Source organism: Schistocerca gregaria, chromosome 2, assembly GCF_023897955.1.
Source record: "Schistocerca gregaria isolate iqSchGreg1 chromosome 2, iqSchGreg1.2, whole genome shotgun sequence".
NCBI classification, from domain to species: Eukaryota; Metazoa; Arthropoda; class Insecta; order Orthoptera; family Acrididae; genus Schistocerca; species Schistocerca gregaria.
The window spans coordinates 744,209,683-744,230,182 of record NC_064921.1 but is presented as its reverse complement, the minus strand read 5'-3'; the positions used below and the strand labels follow the sequence as shown (position 1 = coordinate 744,230,182).

General features: G+C 44.4%; 1 protein-coding gene and 1 non-coding gene across 2 annotated transcripts in view; one reads left to right on the top strand and one right to left on the bottom strand.

Annotated features, from left to right (window-relative positions):
* LOC126334922 (protein odd-skipped-related 2-like) overlaps nt 1–20,500 on the top strand; it is a 209,391-nt gene that overhangs the window by 124,382 nt on the left and 64,509 nt on the right. The gene's annotated exons all lie outside the window — the stretch shown is intronic.
* Nucleotides 953–1,027, bottom strand: Trnas-cga (transfer RNA serine (anticodon CGA)). Its single transcript has one exon. It is a non-coding gene; the product is annotated as a tRNA-Ser (tRNA).

Genomic DNA, 20,500 nt, shown 5'->3' with positions numbered 1-20,500 from the left:
AACCTCTCTTTCCAACTCTGCAAGTTAAAAGGCCATAATTTTTAGCATCACTACGAACATGTTATTGTCTCTAAAACAGCTTGTTTCATGTGGTTGAATTTTTCCCGAGGGAGAATGCCGCTCAGAAGATAACTGTTACAGCAAAGGCGATCAGGAATTCCCTGAGCTAAAGCACCGCAGTTGTTCGTGGACCAATAAAACATAGTAAATGTTCCTGCTACCATCAGATTCTTTCTAAAGCTTGTCACGATTAGAACTCAAATGATACTATCAAAGATGCCTTAAAATACATGTAAGGGCGCAGGTAGACGAAATAAAAATTTCGATCCAGTAAAAGTCGTTCGTGCTAACTAAGATGAATTTCTGCTAAAACCAGAAATAGAATGTCAAAAAGTATATACAGGGAGAGGAAAACAGAGGTGGCCCGAAAGAGTGGTAGCATTAGCGGAGGAAAAAAAGACCTAAAGTTACTTCTAACAGGCTGGAACAACAGCCTCTACAGACGGCCCAACTTTGGAGAACATTTACAAAGTCGTCACGCCTCACAGAGATGTATGCGGAGATCAGTTTGGTCGCAGCCCTAGCTGGCCACGCAGGGCACCTGACCTGTCAGAGTGCTATTACGTTCCTCAAGTCTAAGGTGTATCGCCCTCATAGTCTTCAATAACAACAGCAGAACATGTCAGATGACACTGCAGCAATTCCAGCAGTCGAGCTTCGATCCGCCTTCAGAAACTTTCTGATCAGAGCCCAAAAGTACCAAGAGATGGCTGATGGTCTATTTCAACATCTTCTATACTCGGGTTGGTGCAGTATCTCCTTTCCGCGGCTGTGTTTATATGTACCGTGGAACTCTATTCTCCAGGCCACTCTTATTTGACCCACTGCAGTACGTACCGACAGAAACAAAAAAAAAAAAAAAGAATGAAACTTCCTGGCAGATTAAAACTGTGTGCCGGACCGAGACTCGAACTCGGAACCTTTGCCTTTCGAGGGCAAGTGCTCTACCAACTGAGCTACCCAAGCACGACTCGCGCAACGTTCTCACAGCTTTACTTCTGCCAGTACCTCGCCTCCTACCTTCCAAACTTTACAGAAGCTCTCCTGCGAACGTTGCAGAACTAGCACTTCTAGGTTCGCAGGAGAGCTTCTGTAAAGTTTGGAAGGTAGGAGGCATATTAAACACCTATAAAAAGGTATGAAAAAAAAAACTTTTTGAGTTTCCCGTTCATCAAAAAACGAAATTCATTGTATATGTGAATTGGTTTCAGAAATATAGACGTGCCAAATCGGATGATTCCTTTTGGTACACCCTGAGTTTAAAACCTTTTTGGTGTGTACATCGTGGTGTGAAAGGCCATTCGCCCTTTTCCTGACAGAACTAACGCCTACGGATATCTGACGTGTTAAGGTTGGTGGCTGTGCAGTAGTTTAGAGGCCTCCGTGACGACATCTTTAAAGAAAATAACCCGAGAATGCATGTTGGCCGGTATGGCCTGACGTACGTCGATACACAGGGCGTTCGGCTGTTGCTCCAACTCGCACGTTATCCAGATGCCAACCCACTGAAAATATCCGACTATGGGTTTTCGAAAGACTGGCACGTCATCATTCGCAACCAGTTTGGCGCAGAGCGGAAACGGCATGGAACACAGTACTCATACCGGTTATACAAGCTCAGTTCGATTTGATCTCTAACCAGATTACTTACACATCCAGTTGTAGTTCAGCACTCTGTATACCCCCAATGTCCTACAAATCTAACCACGGATTCTCCTTTCTGTACTACATACGCCCGATAAGGAAAATTTCATTTCATACCGTTACTGGTGTTGTATGCGTGGTGTATTGAGAATTACCTTTAGACAAGCATTTACAACATCTCAGCTCTGGCAGAGATTTGTCTTTTCCTGTAGAGGAAGATGAAAAGTATGTGCTGCGTGGTCTGCCGCTGACACTGATTTAACGGGACAGGGCCGTGGGCTTGCAGCTGCAGGTGTTCGGTTGTCGGAGCAGTCCGGGAGGCTGGTCAGTAATTACGGAAGGCCGTCGTTAGCGGATGCTCTGTCATTGGTAAGGCCGGCGGGACGACCTCCGAGCAGGCGGCCGTCCGCAAAAAGCGGCCGCCTCTGTTTCCGGACATCTAGCTGACCGCAGCCGCACCTGCCCCGAACAAGTCGTCAACCGGCTGCCATCTGGGGGCGTGGGCACCCGTCTCTAACCGGAGTCCAAACATGCTCGCGATAGGTTGAGAGGGCTCTAGTGGACACTGTCAACAGCCCACAATGCAAAGTGAAACAGTTTGCTATGGACCGAACCGTTCGTGGTGCCGTCCATCGATAATGATGGAATTCAATACGGTGTTGGCCCACCCTTAGCCTTGATGGCAGCTTCCACTCGCAGGCGAGTTCAGTCAGGTGCTGGAAGGTTTCTTGGGGAATGCGAGCCCACTCTTCATGGTGTGCTGCACGTAGGAGAGGTATCGATGTCAGTGTGTAAGGCCTGGCATGAAGTCGGCATTCCAAAACATGCCAGCGATGTTCTGTAGCATTCAGGTCAGGACTCTGTGCAGGCCAGTCCGTTACAGGGATGTTATTGCGTAATCACTCCGTCACAGGCCATGCATTATGACCAGGTGCTCGATCGTGTTGACAGATGCAATCGCCATCACCGAATTGCTCTTCAACAGTGGGAAGCAAGAAAGTGCTTAAAACATCAATGTAGGCCTGTGCTGTGATAGTGCCACGCAAAACAACGAGGGGTGCAGGCACCCTCCATGAAGAACACGACCCCACCACAACACCACCGTCTCCGAATTTTACTGTTGGCACTACACACGCTGGCAGATGACGTTCACTGGGCATTCGCCATACCCATACCAACACCCCGCCATAGGATCGCCACTTTGTCGTCACACCACACAACGTTCTTCCACTGTTGAATAGTCCAATGTTTACGCCACTTACACCAAGAGGGTCGTTGTTTGGCATTTACCGGCGCCATGTGTGGCTTATGAACAGCCCCTCGACCATGAAATCCAAGTTTTCTCACCTGCCGCCTAACTGTCATAGTACTTTCAGTGGATCCTGATGCAGTTTGGCATTCCTGTGTGATGGTCTGCCTAGATGTCTGCCTATTACACATCACTGCCCTCTTCAACTGTCGGCTGTCTCTGTGAGTCGAAAGACGAGGTCGGCCTGTACGCTTTAGTGCTGTACATGTCCCTTCACGTTCCCAATTCACTATCACATCGGAAACAGTGAACGTAGTGATGTTAAGCAGTGTGGAAATCTCGCGTACAGACGTATGACGCAAGTGACACCCAATCACCTGACCACGTTTGAAGTCCTTGAGTTCCACGGAGCGCACCAGTCTGCTCTCTAACGATGTAATGACTACTGAGGTTGCTGATGTGGAGTACCTGGCAGTAGGTGGCAGCTAAATGCACCTAATATGGAAAAATATGTTTTTGAGTGTGTCCGGATATTTTTGATCACATAGTGTGCACTTGAACTCAACAACATAGCCGTGTTGGATAATGCAATCTTGTGCAGTGGGGCTTCATACAGAGGCAGCCTGTTAGACTGAGACCTGGTGCTGAAAGATATTTCATCGACAGTGTGTAACCAGTAATGTGGGTTAATAAAAGAGATAGAGAACACTTTGAGAAGCGCGGCGCGTTTCGTCATGAGGACGTTTAGTAAGAATAAGTGTGTGAAGGACTTGCTCAGCAAAATCCACTGGTAAGCGCTACAAGGGAAGGGGTGAGTATCACGGACCGGCTTACTGCTGAAATGCTGAGAATGTGCGCTCGGAGAAGAGTCGGATATCTTCCTCTTATGCGTGTCTCGTAACTCGATCACGACGAGAAGATTACAGCAACTCAAGTTAATACAGTGGTTTTCGATAGTCGCTCTTCCCATGATTTATTCGTGAACTGAACAGGAAAAGGGGAAATGATAGCTATAGTTGTACTAGGACACCAACACACACACACACACACACACCGTAACGTGACTTAACTATAGACGTAGTTATGCATGTAGCATATAAAGAAAAAAGTTGGCCACATTTTTTTATCATAAGACCTAACGCCTACGTCTTGGTTTAAACTTCAAACCCGCCTTGTAGTACCCAACGTAGTGAGAGCAAGAGACACTGCTGATAGTGATCAACGCGTTGGATGGAGGCAAACTCGGCGGCTCCCGTGCTACTGTGCAGTAGTAAGGTATGCATCGGAACTAGGTTTTGATCCTCTCACTTCTGTTATTATTGTACCCTCCTCTCTATAATTGTGTCTGTCTGAAATTTAGCCCAGTTTTACCTCCCACTCTATAAAAGTCTACGTATTACCAAAACTATGTCCCCAGAAACTGTTATCCAGCTTAAATTCGTATGCTAACGTTTGACTAAACAGAACCCAATTTGAGCTGAACCGAAACTGGTATGAATACAACTTGTCTTTATCTTAAATGTGCAACTGAAGTAAAACTATTATCTGGCACTAATCTAAATTTCCACTTACCTCGCAACCTGACAACATGTAGCAGATTTCTCCAAAGCAGCCCGCATCTCGTGGTCGTGCGGTAGGGTTCTCGCTTCCCACGCTCGGGTTCCCGGGTTCGATTCCCGGCGGGGTCAGGGATTTTCTCTGTCTCGTGATGGCTGGGTGTTGTGTGCTGTCCTTAGGTTAGGTAGGTTTAAGTAGTTCTAAGTTCTATGGGACTGATGACCATAGATATTAAGTCCCATAGTGCTCAGAGCCATTTTTTTCTCCAAAGCACAACAGCAAAACAGCAAGCAGGCAGCGGCTAAGCTGGATTTATATTTATAGAGAAAATTTCCAGTTGTTGCATACCATATGTGGTAATGCTTAGCATAAACTGCGGTGTGAGGAGAGTAACTATTCCTATGGAATGATATTCCAAGACAATGATTTTAGAATGAAGTATGTATTCAAAAAGACAGAGTAAAACTTCGGCTGAACTTCACACGTCACACCGATCTGAACAGTACTATGCTTAACAACGTGAACAATGGTTTAAAGAGCGTACAACGGTAACAAAGAATTTCAATAAAAACCAAACAGCTTAATCAATTAATATGTTCGTGCATGGCCGGCCGATGTGGCCGAGCGGTTCTAGGCGCTTCAGTCTGGAGCCGAGCGACCGCTATGGTCGCAGGTTCGAATCCTGCCTCGGGCATGGATGTGTGTGATGTCCTTAGGTTAGTTAGGTTTAATTAGTTCTAAGTTCTAGGCGACTGATGACCTCAGATGTTAAGTCCCATAGTGCTCAGAGCCATTTGAGCCATGTTCGTGCACGGCTCACGGAAGTGGGGTGGTCTTTCTCTCAGATCTGAGCAGGTGATCGGAGTTAACAAGCTCCCAACAATCACTTCTATAAATATAAATCAGGTGCAAAATGCTAATGTCTTTCCTGAAACTTCTTCTCCTTAAATAAAAAAAAATTAAAAAAAAAGTTATTCAAAATTTATATTCCTTTCCTTTATACACATCAACTTCATCCTTTTTGTCCTTTACGATAAATCTTTCTTCATCTAACAGATACCATCACTAGTCAACACAGAACTACTGAAAACGTCTATCACCTACCACACTTCAGCCAAGAAACATAATCTCTGCAGAATTTTACAAGCATCTCGTCTGGATCTGATGGCTTTTCACCGCTAACAACGGGACCCACCACAGTGTAAATCACTGATTTTGATGAGCTTCAAATATGTTGTAGAGGCGCTTACCCTGAGTACCTAACTATCCGGTTTTTTTTAGCGACGGGCCTTCGTTTTTGTGAAAACTGATTTTGAAGTTCATTGCGAGCTTTGTATATGAGTAAAATTATATGCATTCAGAGCACGTCAGCGTAGCGTAGCGGTAAAGGTTCACGGCTACTATGCTGGAGGCACCTGTTCGAATCCTGCTCGTGTTCTTTTTTTCTAAATCGGCCGAGTTTTTCAATTTTATTTCAAAGAATATCAACAAACAGTGTAAGGTGTGCGAAATTGTAAAAATATATTCAGTTATTAATTTTTTCAGATATTCATTCCGTTTGTGGTTCGCAGTTGGAGTTCCAAATGTTCGCATGACGGTCGCTTCTTGTATTACCTGAAACCGATCTCCGCCCATTATCGTCCCCTCTCCCGTGAATACCGTTAGCCACAACGGGAACCCCATCTCCTAGGCCAATGAGGATGCGAGTTGCATTCCTTTACGTTCTCATCTAACTACAGCGTCAGTTACTCGCAAAGCATCTCTAGTGCCGTGTGTAAGAAAATTCTGTGACATGGAAGAACCAAGTGTTTCTGCAGTAGTAAAGCCAGAAGAAGATCCACAAGTAGAGGAGTCGAACGAAGAATCAAAAGGTGAAATCACAAATGCCATTAAATACGCCGAAAATCTACTCCGCGATTTGAATCTCGTTCGAATACACCGCCTAGCGTGATCTCCGCCAATTACATTGCAATTGGAGATGGATATGTATCGAAATACAGGATGTCTTGGCCGAAAGACAGATCATTATTGACGACGAATTGATAGATTTCAACGAAGAAGATGGGAGTGAATATTTGAAAAAATTAATAACTGAATATATCTTTACAATTTCGCACACCTTATACTGTTTGTTGATATTCTTTGAAATAAAATTGAAAAATTCGGTCGATACTGAAAAAAAAAAAAAAGAACACGAGCAGCATTCGAGCACTGTACCTCCAGCGCGGTAGCAATGAACCTTCACCGCTGTGCTGCCCTGATTTGCTCGGAATATAAGTAATGTTACGGATATAGAAAGAGTGCAATGAACTTCAAAATCGATTTTCTCAAAAACAAAGGCCCGTCGCTAAAAAACCGGATAGCCAGGTACCCAGGGTAAGTGCGTCTACAACATATTTGAAGTACACCAAACTCGCACACACGCACACACAGTATGGAGGGTTCCCTTGTAAGCGACTGTAGCTGCTTTTCTGTTTCCCGATCTGTTATTTCAATATCTGCCATATCGATTATGGTCTTCCGCGGTGAAAATATTTCCGAAGATCGCATTCAGTATTTAGGCCTCCTCTATTTACCTTCCGTTTCCGTGCCTGTATGATCTCTTAGTGACTGAGTAGAGGACTTCGAACCACTTACTGATTTTACGTAAGACCAAAACGTCTTTGGGTTTTTAGGCAGACCGTTTTACAAAATTTTACTTTCAGAGTGGTTGACTGCTTCTCTCATTGCTCTCCTTAAGCTCATTTTCGCTTAGTTCAGCTTTTGTTTGTCTGTTATGTTTTAACTTATCTTGAATCTGTGATTAATTTCTCTTTATTTACACAATAGTTTCCTGACAATGCTATTATGGTGGGTCTTTCCCATCCCTTAAGACACTGAGCGGAACATACTAATATTCTGAAGAATGCTTTTGAATTTTTTCCATTTGTGCTCCACATCTTCATCCTTACCGTTCGGTATTTGATATGGACTATTCAGATACTATGAATTTTTTATCCTCTCACTCTTGCTAGTAAAAATATTTTGCTGCCTTTCTTAACATTCCTTGTAATAACCGTATAGTTGCTATCATAGCCTTATGATAACTGGTACCTTCTTCTAAGTTAACTGATTCAATGAGTTCAGGTGTGTTCTTTCCAAGGAAGCTCAATAGCACACACAATCATCACAGACACAATCATCATAGTAATAAGATATGAAACTTCCTGGCAGATTAAAACAGTGTGCTGGACCGAGACTCGAACTCGGGACCTTTGCCTTTCACGGGCAAGTGCTCTACCATCTGAGCTACTTAAGCACGACTGACGCCCCCTCCTCACAGCTTTACTTCAGCCAGTACCTCGTCTCCTACCTTCCAAACTTTACAGAAGCTCTCCTGCGAACCTTGCAGACCTAGCACTCCCGAAAGAAAGGATATTGCTCAGCAGATCACCTTCTAATGTGACTTTGCAAAATGCAGTTTGTCAGCAGAGGTATGAATGCCGTAAAACTATCTTCGGGCGCTAAGGTGAGACGGACGCCAGAGTCGCCCTCGACCAAAATTTCCGCTTAGGGCGTATCAAAACTAGTCGCGAAAATGTTCCACTTCCACGTTCACCAGATTTAGATTTGTTTTTAAAGGTCTTACCAAGAGATAGAGAAATGGCAATTAATGTATAAGGATGTGAGGAGAACAGAGGGTCGCCTAGTGATGGCGTTTATATCGAGAAACGAAGAGGGAGAAGGGCGTTAAATAATATGTCACTTGTACGGAAAATTGTTCTCGAACCGGCGCTGCAGGCCTTATATTTGTTGTGCTACCGATCGAGACGCGTCAAATGTGAGCTCACAACTTAGAGATCTGACATTTCGCTGTAGGAACAATTTCCATTGAAAACTTTTAACTAACGCTCTTATTTATGCATAGTCGAGGCTTAAAGCTAAATATACTTTTGCCTTCGCCGACCCCGTGGTCGAGCGGTTCTAGGCGCTTCAGTCTGGAACAGCACGGCCACTACGGTCGCAGGTTCGACTCCTGCCTCGGACATGGATGTGTGTAATGTCCTGAGGTTAGTTAGGTTTAAGTAGTTCTAAATTCTAGAGGACTGATGACCTCAGATATTAAGTCCCGTAGTGCTCAGAGCCATTTGGAACAATTGAACCATACTTTCGCTTTCAAATAGTTAGCCTCTCCTCTGTGAGAACACTAGTAGCCAAAACATCAGATTCTAGTGCAATTTTCGTAACGTGTCACAGAAACAAAATGAAAAGGGAAGGGCGTTTGGTAACTAATGCGACACTGTTTTTTTCTGAAAGCATGTTGATTTTATTCAGAATTCCATATTATACCCCACTCTTTTGGCTACAAAACCCTATTATATAACATAACCTCCGTTGAATGCGACGGCATTACGCCATCTTATGCCATCTTGCTGCATCAGTAACCTTCCCATCATGCACGAACTGCTTCCCGCGGAATGCATCCTTCATTGGGCCAAACAGATGTAAGATTCGGGCTGTAAGGTGAATGACGAAGAACAGTCAAAAGAAGTTTTGTGAGCTTGGAATGCACTACTGACAGAGACATCCAGTTGAGCAGCAAGGTATTTAATTGTGATCTGCCTATGAGCTCGAATGAGAGTGTCCGCACGTTCCAACGTGTGCGGCCGGCCGGTAAGCGGGGGAGCGGACAAGTTTACGTGACCTCGCTGCGATGATCACAGACACCTCACCCAGCGACTCACCGTACTTTTTTCTCTGCCAATACTCTGTAGACGTTTTCCAAGCGCTTATGAACATCTGCGAAGCACTGGTTTTTCGCCAAATGCAATTCACTGACAATTCTCTGTTTGGAAGGCACCTGTATTACAGGCGCCATTTTGAAGTGATCCACCTGTCCGCACTTCGTGAAACTATAGGGATTGAAGCGGCAATATTCCATGATGCCCGGCAACAAATCCGGCATTTTTCAACAGGAGGTGGGCGGAAAAAAAATGTTTTGCATTTTATTGAGAACCTCTCGTAAAAATAAAGCAGACACAAAACTACATAAAGCTATTAGTATAGTAGGAGCGTGTACGGCGAGGGTAGGTTAACTTCCAGTCTTAGGAGGCGACCCCAGGTCCCTGTTTCTGCGCGTGAACATTGTGCAGCGTACTCAACATTTCAGAACTCTGCTCTCAGCACAGTAAGTCAGATCACTGACGTCAGTGACCCAGTCGCGACGTGGCTGGCAGCCGATTTACACGCAGCGCGTGACTCGCACTCGCCACAGGTAATCGATTCCGACCAGAAGGTCACTCGCGTACAAGGGGCTTATGCCGCAGTGGGCAGCAGCTTGTGGGTGTCGGGAAGCGCCGGCGCGGCCCTCCCCCGACAGAGGGACTGGAGCAGCGCTATGGTCCGCGCGGCGCATGCCGGCCGTCCACAAGAGAATCCCGCGGCCGCCTTCCTTTTTCTCTCCGTGAATGAATTAAGCGCGCGGTCGTTTGACAGCCATTCACACGTTTGCTGTGTCGGCGAGATGATGATTTAGATACGGATATCGACTGCGCGTGACGCGCCGCTACGTCCGGAATGCCGCGAGTCATCTCGCTGTCAACGGCTGGCGGCACAATGAGAGGGCCCTGTGTTGCCGCGTGATAGGCGCCGCCGCAGAGGGGGGTGGCCGCTCAGGGGCGGCATTCCTCCAGGCCGCACGCGCCGCACCGCCCTCCACGTCCATTTCTCATTTCACTCCGATAATGCATCGGCGCCGCAATCATTCTCCCTTCATGGTCCTCAACATCTGCGCCTGCCGCCACACTGACTCGTACGCATCTCCAAGACGTCTTCATTATAACTCAGTACATTTACCGTTTATTTCAAGTACCAGGCGTTTCAGAGATATTATTATTATTATTATTATTATTATTATTATTATTATATTATTTAATAAGCCATGGCTGTAAAATACTAACACGAATTCTTTACAGACGAATGGAAAAACTAGTAGAAGCCGACCTCGGGGAAGATCAGTTTGGATTCCGTATTAATGTTGCAACACGTGAGGCAATACTGACCCTACGACTTATCTTAGAAAATAGATTGAGGAAAGTTTAACCTACGTTTCTAGCATTTGTAGTCTTCTACAATGTTGACTGGAATACTCTCTTTCAAATTCTGAGGGTGGTAGGGGTAAAATACAGGGAGCGAAAAGCTATTTACAATTTGTACAGAAACCAGATGGCACTTATAAGAGTTGAGGGACATGAAAGGAAAGCAGTGGTTGCGAAGGGAGTGAGACAGGGTTGTAGCCTTTCCCCGATGTTATTTAATCTGTATATTGAGCAAGCAGTAAAGGAAACAAAAGAAAAATTTGGAGTAGGTATTAAAATCCATGGAGAAGCAATAAAAACTTTAAGGTTCTCCGATGACATTGCAATTCTGTCAGAGACAGCAAAGGGCCTGGAAGAACAGCTGAACGCAATGGACAGTGTCTTGAAAGGAGCATATAAAATGAATACCAACAAAAGCAGAACGAGGATAATGGAATGTAGTCGAATTAAATCGGGTGATGCTGTGGGAATTAGATTAGGAAATGAGACACTTAAAGTAGTAAAGTACTTTTGCTATTTGGGGAGCAAAATAACTGATGATGGTCGAAGTAGATAGGATATAAAATGTAGACTGTCAATGGCAAGGAAAGCGTTTCTGAAGAAGAGAAATTTGTTAACATCGAGTATAGATTTGTGTCAGGAAGCCGTTTCTGACAGTATTTGTATGGAGTGTAGCCATGTATGGAAGTGAAGCGTGGACTTTAACTAGTTTAAACAAGAAGAGAATATAAGCTTTCGAAATGTGGTGCTACAGAAGAATGCTGAAGATTAGATGGGTACATCACATACTAATGAGGAGGCATTAAATATAATTGGAGAGAAGAGAAATTTGTGGCACAAATTGACTAGAAGAAGGGATCGGTTGGTACGGCATATTCTGAGGCATCAAGGGATCACCAATATAGTATTGTATGGCAGCGTGGAGGGTAAAAATCGTAGAGGGAGACCAAGAGAAAACAGATTCAGAAGGATGTAGATTGCAGTAGGTACTGGGAGATGATGAAGCTTGCACAAGATAGAATAACATGAAGAGCTGCATCAAACCAGTCTCTGGACTGAAGACAACAACAGCAACAACATTATTACTATTATTAAGCTAATTTGTTAGAAAAAAGAGGAATATCTTCAGGCTGCTCCTAGGGTCACTCAAATAAAATGGTGATTTCAGAAGAGACAAACATAAACCCTCTACACATATAAAGAAAATCGATCATTCACATTAGGATCGTTTGCTAGAACACATTACTTCTATGGATCCCATAAGATTAAGGCTGGGACAAACAGACCTCCAGGAAGTGAAAATAACGCAGGAGGATATGTAGAAATTTATATCGCTCAAGAAGAAATTCCAAAAGCGCATTGTTTTTAAAAAAACTGTCAGAACTGAAACCTTAAGAAATGTGTAATTAAGTGTTGGAACTCATGCGAGAATATTGGCATAACGTCAAAGTTCAGGCACTAGGAAAAGGAAAAGCACAGTTGAAATTGCGTGGTCCGTAGATAGCTGAATCGACAGCTACTAATGAGCCCGTCTGGGTGAGTCCTGTCCAGGGTACGCATTTGAAGAGAGGTTGTTCAAATTGCTCTGAGCACTACGGGACTTAACATCTGAGGTCATCAGTCCCCTAACTTAGAACAACTTAAACCTAACTAACCTAAGGGCATCACACACACCCATGCCCGAGGCAGGATTCGAGCCTGCGACCGTAGCAGCAGCGCGGTCCTGGACTGAAGCGCCTAGAACCGCTCGGCCACAACGGCCAGCGAAGGGAGGTTGTGTTAAATAAAATAACCACTTAGTTTTGAGTGCGGAAGGTAGCTGGACGCGCCCGATTCGGAATGCGAGACCATTAGCCAGTGAAGGTAGTCATGGGAAGATGTGATTCTTGGATTGGAAAAGTTCAAACGTGAAGGAGAGAGAGGAGATGGTTCACGTCGTTGCTAGCGGAAAACAGGAGCCTCGTTTGGCTCACCTGAAGATGGCAGTTGTTCAGCCGAATGCCGTCTGGCTAGGGCCTCATATTTAGAATGTCTAACTATTACGTTGATATATATATATATATATATATATATATATATATATATATATATATATATATATACTTTCGAGGCGTTCCACCAACCTGAATGAAATGAATGATAAGCTACACAACTCGCTATTAGCCCATAAACGCATGTTGCCATGACCAAATGAATACAAAAATAGCGCTCTTTTTTGTCATAAGCATTTATAACAGTGACATTGCTCTATGCCCAATTTTCATTTGACGCAGCATACATGTTTTCTCATGATGGAGGTAAAACAAACAAGAATAAAATCATTTTGATTGCATTGGACGAAATTTTGTTCTGAAGCGCGGACTACAGACATCATATCTTCTTTAAAGGAACACACCTGCAATTGTTTACTTTGCATCAATCAGTTTTCATCGTACACCCTCCCCAGTCTCGCAAAATACAGCTTCGCTAAAGGCCATCTGATCCCAACAATCGGTCGTTTCGCCTTGTCAGAGCTCCTTTAAAGCTGAAAGATCGTATCTTGTGTACTAACAATAAGTCACAACTACCCTTACACTCCTGTGTGATTCAGTAAGAGAAAACGAGTCGACGGGTATAAAGCTGCCGCAGCGCCATACTTTTCGGAGAACTACAGGGAAGACTGTAGTAACAACGGTGTCATGATTTGTGAAGCACGCAACCCGTTTAATCTCTAATGGCAACTAAAGGTAACATACGATGTTCTTCCTGCAGTCATCTAAAGACCTTTGTCTTTTGCACCACTTATTGAGTCGTAACAGATTTTAACTCATATTTATTAGGGATATTATCCTCAAATTTTGCGCGTAATGATACCAGAATAACAGCAGTTCTAGTGACGCCTGTATGGAAGATCCTGACGAGATGCAACTGCTTCTACACTGTTTAAAGCTGTTACCCACTTTAAAGCCTAGAGGTTCAAATTTTGACGTATGTCAGAAAATCGCTACAGCGGTATGCAAAGAAGACTCCTTTTAAAACAACGCATTTGTTGTGTTGTACACCGATTGCAGGTTAATGACCCCGTTCTTCTTCGCTGAAGAAAATATTAATGGACTTTCTTATTTGGATACGGCGTAACTATCGCTGTTAACGAAACTGCAGCGTGGAGAGGCGGAATTAATCTAGTAACAAGATGGAGTACCTTCTCTCAGTTTGAAGTCCGCACGGCACTGCTTATAAGACATTGTGCTTAAACTCTGGACTGCCTGCAAAGGAACGGATAGTTAGACTGTTGCGGCTATGCAGTAACGTCTACGTTGACGCGGATTGAGCCAGGCGATTTGTTTCTTTGGGAGTTGGGATCTGGTGTACGCGTCTCCCCTACCAGCTGGCGTACCCGACTAGAGAAACAGGTTTTAAGCAGCTGTCGCGTCGATTACTCGAGACAAGCCGGTCAAGGTAGGCAGCTAACACGCCCATCAGCTGAACGTACGCTCATATTGAACTCTTGAAAGACAAATTATTTTAGACAATTTTTTCCCATTTTATGTATCATTTGTCAATGTAAACCCAATTCATTAACTTTCAATATTCCGATATTCTACGTCACTTTCCTAAACTAAGCTCCCAATGTGTTTACAATAAGTATGAATTACCAGTTTTGACTTGGGGCAGTGGTAAATGACTGTCAATGCGAAAACCATACAAAGAATTGGAGATGCTCGGCGAAGAATGGAGAGATGCATGCTTGTAGTTACTAGGACAGATAGCAAAACGAACAAGTGGACGGGACAACATACTGGATTGGTAGTTGTAATTTTGACTTTAATGATGATGTAGTATGGCGAAAAAATGGCGGATAGATCAAGGAAGTCCTTTGCCTGAATCTAAGAGGTAAGAAAAGACCGAGAAGACGTCTTAATGGAATATGCGGCGATGACTTTAGGAAATATGTGGGAGTAACACAGACTACTACAACAGAAGACCACAATGCAAGGATATGATAGAAGCGACTTTAACAAACAATGGATGTCGACAGGTGCTACATATGATGATAATGACTCGTTTGAAACAACTATGTACGAACCGCAGACTATCTATCTCTAACGAACCGGGAATCTCAGGAAATGTGGATACCTTGCTCTTAGAAGACCTGCATATCACAACAGAAGCGATAGAAAAAATTGGCCAAACTGTCATGGGTCATGGGGCTCGCACGACACACTGAGTATGACAGAGGTCAACGCCATCTAGGCTCTGAGGCAACGGATAAAATCTTGCAGATATGTCAGAGCTATAGAGATGACGTCTAATCACCGGGACCAGTGTTAGGTGTGTCTTTTTGACCAGAAACAAAGGTTCAAACCAAGCAATGGAAGCATGTCGATTCACCACTGCCGAAGAGGGCGAAGACCCAATATTCACCGGACATGGTGGCGCTGAGTCTCTTTTAGAACTGTTATTTTCTGATGCAAACACATGATGCTCGTAAGTGGGAAGTAGTTACGGTAGCATCCTACAGAAATCTCCTGAAGAAGTTAAGGGAGGCTGTGGGGACGAAGTGACTAAGTCAACGCTGTTGCTCATACTATTCGGAAAAATGTACTCGGAGCTTTCGCGGTAGCATGTCTGAATAAAATATTCCACGTTTATAAGCCGCGGCAGTTCGAATAAAACACTCGATCTTTTGACGGCTCTCCGAAATCGCCACCAGGAGTAGAAAACCGGTGAGTGTCGTGAGTGGCAATGCGCTCCGTTTATACAGCGTGACCAGAAATAGTCTAAAAAACCTGTACGGGTTAACACAGGGCAGGTTGCGCTGAGGAAGAATTGTTAGGAAAAAGATTTGATACGTCACGCCGTTTCCAAGTCAATTAGCATTGAAGTTAGCCAGTAAGTCGTTCTATGCGCAAATTCAACCGGCCAGCGGAGTACAGTTAGTGTCAGTAGATGATAGCACACGAGATTGCTCAGCTTTTGGCTTGGGTCAGACACTTACGACCGTCCGAAGTCCAATTGGTGCATCCCTCCCTTCTTCATTGTTTAAGAAACCAAAGAAATAACACGTTCTTTACAAGCTTTTCAGCACTCTTTCTGACCACGCTGTTAGGGGCAATGGCCGGGCCTGGAATGTGCCAGAAAGTGCAAAAGTGACCCATCCGGGGGAAGGCGAGTGGGCAGCTAGTAAAAGTTCCGGCAGGCTTCGGAATCAGGGACATTAGGTGTCGCCAGAGGCAGGCCTAACCTTTGAGGCTGTCACTCCTGCCACCATACAAGCGTCAAACACACGTCTTTGGTGTCATTCGATACTACTTTCGCTAGATATCGAGGGAAAGCAAAGATGGATGCTTGACGCCTGTGGGGAGGCGACTATTTTAAACGTAGCGCTGGCCTCTCGCGCCACCTGACGTCACTGACCCCACGACTGACCAGAGTTGCTGGTGGCTACCCGACTCCCGTACCAGCACATGCATGGCTTATGCACTCTCTGGAATGTCCCAGACCCTGCTACTGCGCCTATATAAGTAGAAAACAGTGCCATCGCCGGTAGTTAGGGATATAGGCAACAAGCGTTAGCACGTCACGAGGGCACCAACAACAGGTCCTAGGGGAAGGGCTAGGCGAAACTATTGCACATAATTTGTTACCAAGTAATCTTGAAAACAATTTATTAACCGACAATAATTTCTCTTCCTCAACAGCAACGGAAAGCAAGGATCAGTTTAAAAAGCAGATGAAGGATTAAACTTGAGCTTTCACCCTTAAAGAAAGGTATTAAACGTGAAATAACAGAAGCGATTCGGTTTAGATAGTCTTCATTTTTGAAAAATCACAGTTTACCAGAAATAAAATACTAAAAATTTACATTGAAAGTCAACCTGAGGCATAACGTAAGTTGAAAATTACAATAGAGTAACAGAGGGCGTCACGTCAGGTGAGGGCACAAACCCGGAAACGACACAACAGGGCCCAGACGTGGAGGAGGAGGAGGAGGTTGGTGTTTAACGTCCCGTGGACAACGAGGTCATTAGAGACGGAATACAAGCTCGGATTAGGGAAGGGAAATGGCTGTGCACTTTCGAAGGAACCATCCCGGCGTTTGCCTTAAGCGATTTAGGGAAATCACGGAAAACCTAAATCAGAATGGCCGGACGCGGATTTGAACCGTCGTCCTTCCTAACGCGAATACACTGTGCTAGCCACTGCGTTATCCCGCTCGGTCCCGGACGTAGACCTCTGGACCCAGCCCCAGGTGACAAGAAGCCGAAAGAAGATAAGTAGGGCGCTACAAAATATATAGCAGAACTGTCTTAACCAACGACCAGCTTAAACAAAACCAAAGGCTTTGCCCCGGTCGTAAAAGATATCAAATAACTAACATTAAGCTAAAATTAGAGGGTCACTGAATATTAACTCGCCTCGAGATGCTAGTTAAAGTTATCAGGCTCGAGAGAGGAACACACTATCTTAATAAACGCAGAATTAGCCTTCAAACTATTACCCACAAACCAAGGTATACAAATTGCGTTTTATTAGCTCAATGATCAAATCAGAGATCCTCAAGAACTTCAACTGTCCTATTGTAATTATTTTTAACACAGTTTTACAATTAATTTAACAGAAGGCAGCATCATTTAAGCATCACATAAAATATTGCTCTTATTTCTCCAAATGGCTCTTGTTGAACCTAAAGGGAAAAAAAAACTTGCTGGCTACAGGAAACGAAGTGTTACTAAATAAAGCGGATGGTTCAAATGGCTCTGAGCAGTATGGGACTTAACTTCTGAGGTCATCACTCCCCTAGAACTTAGAACTGCTTAAACCTAACTAACCTAAGGACATCACACACATCCATGCCCGAGGCAGGATTCGAACCTGCGACCGTAGCGGTCGCGCGGTTCCATACTGTAGCGTCTAGAACCGCAAGGCCACCCCGGCAAATAAAGCGGATGTCTTTTCTTAAGACCAACATAGTGACAAAATGTGACTAGAATCGGGCACAGGCCTCTAGACCTTAAAATGAAATCACCAAAACAACAATGTGCACTTTACTTAAAATTGAGTGCATAATATATATATTTTTTTAAAGTTACTCTAGATATCAGCCAATTTCCCCGTGGGACAGAGTTGAACATTTGCCATAAACCATTTCAAATTACAGTAAATGGAAAACGGGAGAGCTCACCACAAAGAAAAAGGGAAAAAAGCAGAAAAGCCAAGCGGAAGCCATGTCCAGCACAACCAACAGCATGCAGTGGAGACAAGTCACTGGAGGACAGACAAATGACGCTCATCACAAAAATAAAGAAGCGGAACTTGGCTCTTTCCTTCACCAAGGAACCCGAAGAAGGAGTTGACTCCGGCAAAATCCTGCGATGAAGGCGTTCGGGTCGTTTACTGCAGAAGGGGTCACGACCTGCGGGCTTCGCCGAACCTCGCCAAATTCTCCGGGAGGAACCCGGGTACTACGCGAACAAATACAGCCGAGGCAGGACTAGGCTGGCAGTCAAGAGTCCCACGGCCCTGCGCTGAGAACGCTGACTGCCAACGCTCACACCAGAAAAACGGTGCGCCGCCAATACTGACCAGCTGCTCACCAGCAAGCCCCTACGTTCCACCGGACACACCATCCACCACAACAGCTCAGTACCGTTTGTCACACTGCGTTTCCGCACAACCCATGTCTTCTATCAGAGAACGTGCTCAACCCTACGAGCGCGAGCTATCGAACTCGGCGCACAGCTCAGTCGGTGGTTTCTTAGCCCTGATGACGATGACGGTGACAGCCGACGGAAGTTCGAGTGTTTTATTTGCAGTGACACGGTTAGTAAAACCAAGGCCATTTTATTCTAACATATTTGCTTGGGCTATCATGTTTTGCCTCCTCATATGACACTCTGTGACTTTTTACTTTTTCATCTGATAATGAATCCTTTGCGTACCAGCCGTTCCCTGAATGCTGACGAGATGGGGCGTTCCCTGAAGAGCGAAAATGCAGAGTTCCACAACCACGCTCTTTGCCCAGGCCTCCACCGTTGGCGAAAAGTGTCACATCGAAGTACAGGAGGTCTAACATCATCAAAAAATGCAATGCGCGCAACACATTTCTATGTTAGTTGAAGTCTATTCACCGAATTGCTAGACGACCTTCTTTTTCAGTTTGGCAGTGAGCGCAACGAGCTGTCCCAGAATGACACGCTCGGGGCCGTGAGAAAGCCGGTTGCGCGCTTGGTGTTTATTTAATGGCGGCGCATGAGCAGGTACAGGTAGGCGGGCGGCGTGGGAACCGCCCCCGCAGCTCATTACACGGCGGGCCGTGCCTAGCCGTGCCGTGCCGTACCTCTCCGCGCCGGAATGCCCGCCGCGGGCGAGAACCGCTCTCCCCCGACCGGCTGCGTATCCGCGTCCACATGAAACTCTGTGCCGTGGCTGCGGTGGCGGCCCCGCTGGGTACGAGAAGCCCGTCCACGAGGGCACGCGGCGATCATCTCACTCGTCACTTGAAATAACGGTCTTCATAGCCACATAGGTGGTCGTAATTACGAGTATCTATGCCACGAGGATGGAAAATGACTGACAGAAGACGTAACATACTCACAAACACACCGAACAGAGTAATAGTCACCCCTAAACGACACCCATTAATATCGTGCAACACCGCCTTCTAGAGGGGATGATGATGGTGTCGGTTCGGCGAGGAAAAGAATTCACAAGTTTCTCTAGGTACACCATACCAGCTGCAGTCACATCGACCACATCTACATTTACATTCCGGGAGTCACCTATGGAAGAAGGAATTTTGTGTACCACGTCATTTCCTTTGTCTCCTGTTCCAGTCGCAAATAGTTCGCGGGAAGAACAATTGGCTCGAATCTCTCTTATTGAATCTTCATGGTCTTTTCACGAAATATGCGTAGGAGGAAGCAATATATTTGTTGACTCTATAGCACCCCCCTGCTTCCTGGGATTTGCGAAATTACTAGTTGACAATGACCGTGAATTATGAATTTTGACGCGCATCGGGATAAGGCATCTGAAACCGAAGTAAATAATGATTATTCCGCTTGAAACAGGAGACGTTATAACTTGATCGTTATTGAATGAGTAATTTCATTCAATGACGATCGGTAAATGAAATAGTGGAAATAATTTGGAAATAAATTTTGCCAGTGGAAATTTTGCTGAAAGAAATGATTAAGATGTAAATGCAATTTAAAAAATCGGTCGCCAGCTCAACTGATGAGTGACAGTACTGTTAAGTACGTGAATAATTGTGTCAAAAATAAAGTTTACCTGTTTGTAGCGCAGCAGGTGGAACGGTAACTTTTACTTAAGTGCTGTGTCAGGCTCAGTAGTCAATAAAACAATGTCATAAAAATCTAACTACATTTATTTCATAATTTGTCAGCTAAGTGCAATGCTCACAGCACAGATAATTGTCTATCGAAATTTTGAATAATGAACTGTCATTCTGTCTTTAAAATTAGGTACTTTGCACAGTTTAATCTACTGATAATGAAATATATTGCCAATAATTGATTAACTATGTTTTGAATGAGAATAATTCATTAATTGGGGGATTGTCAGGTGGAATAAGCTTTACAGATTTATGAAATATCCTTGAATTAACTTCAGCTGAATATGCATTGAAATAAATCTTAATAATCAAATTTATTACTTCAGTCTATTATTAAGTTACTACGGTTGGCGTAAGCTTATTAAGTGCAAAAATTAACTACGGTAACGAGTCTGAAATTTACTCTTTACCGTCTATGCAAATAAATTGATAATTAACATATATTTTTCTCTTGATAATGGCGTGACACACTCGGTTCAATAAGGTAGGGATTGGAAGGAACGTACTTGGTGTTATTGTCGGGTGGAATGTAACTCCAACAATTCGATTATAAAGTGCTTGTTATTAACTGTTCAA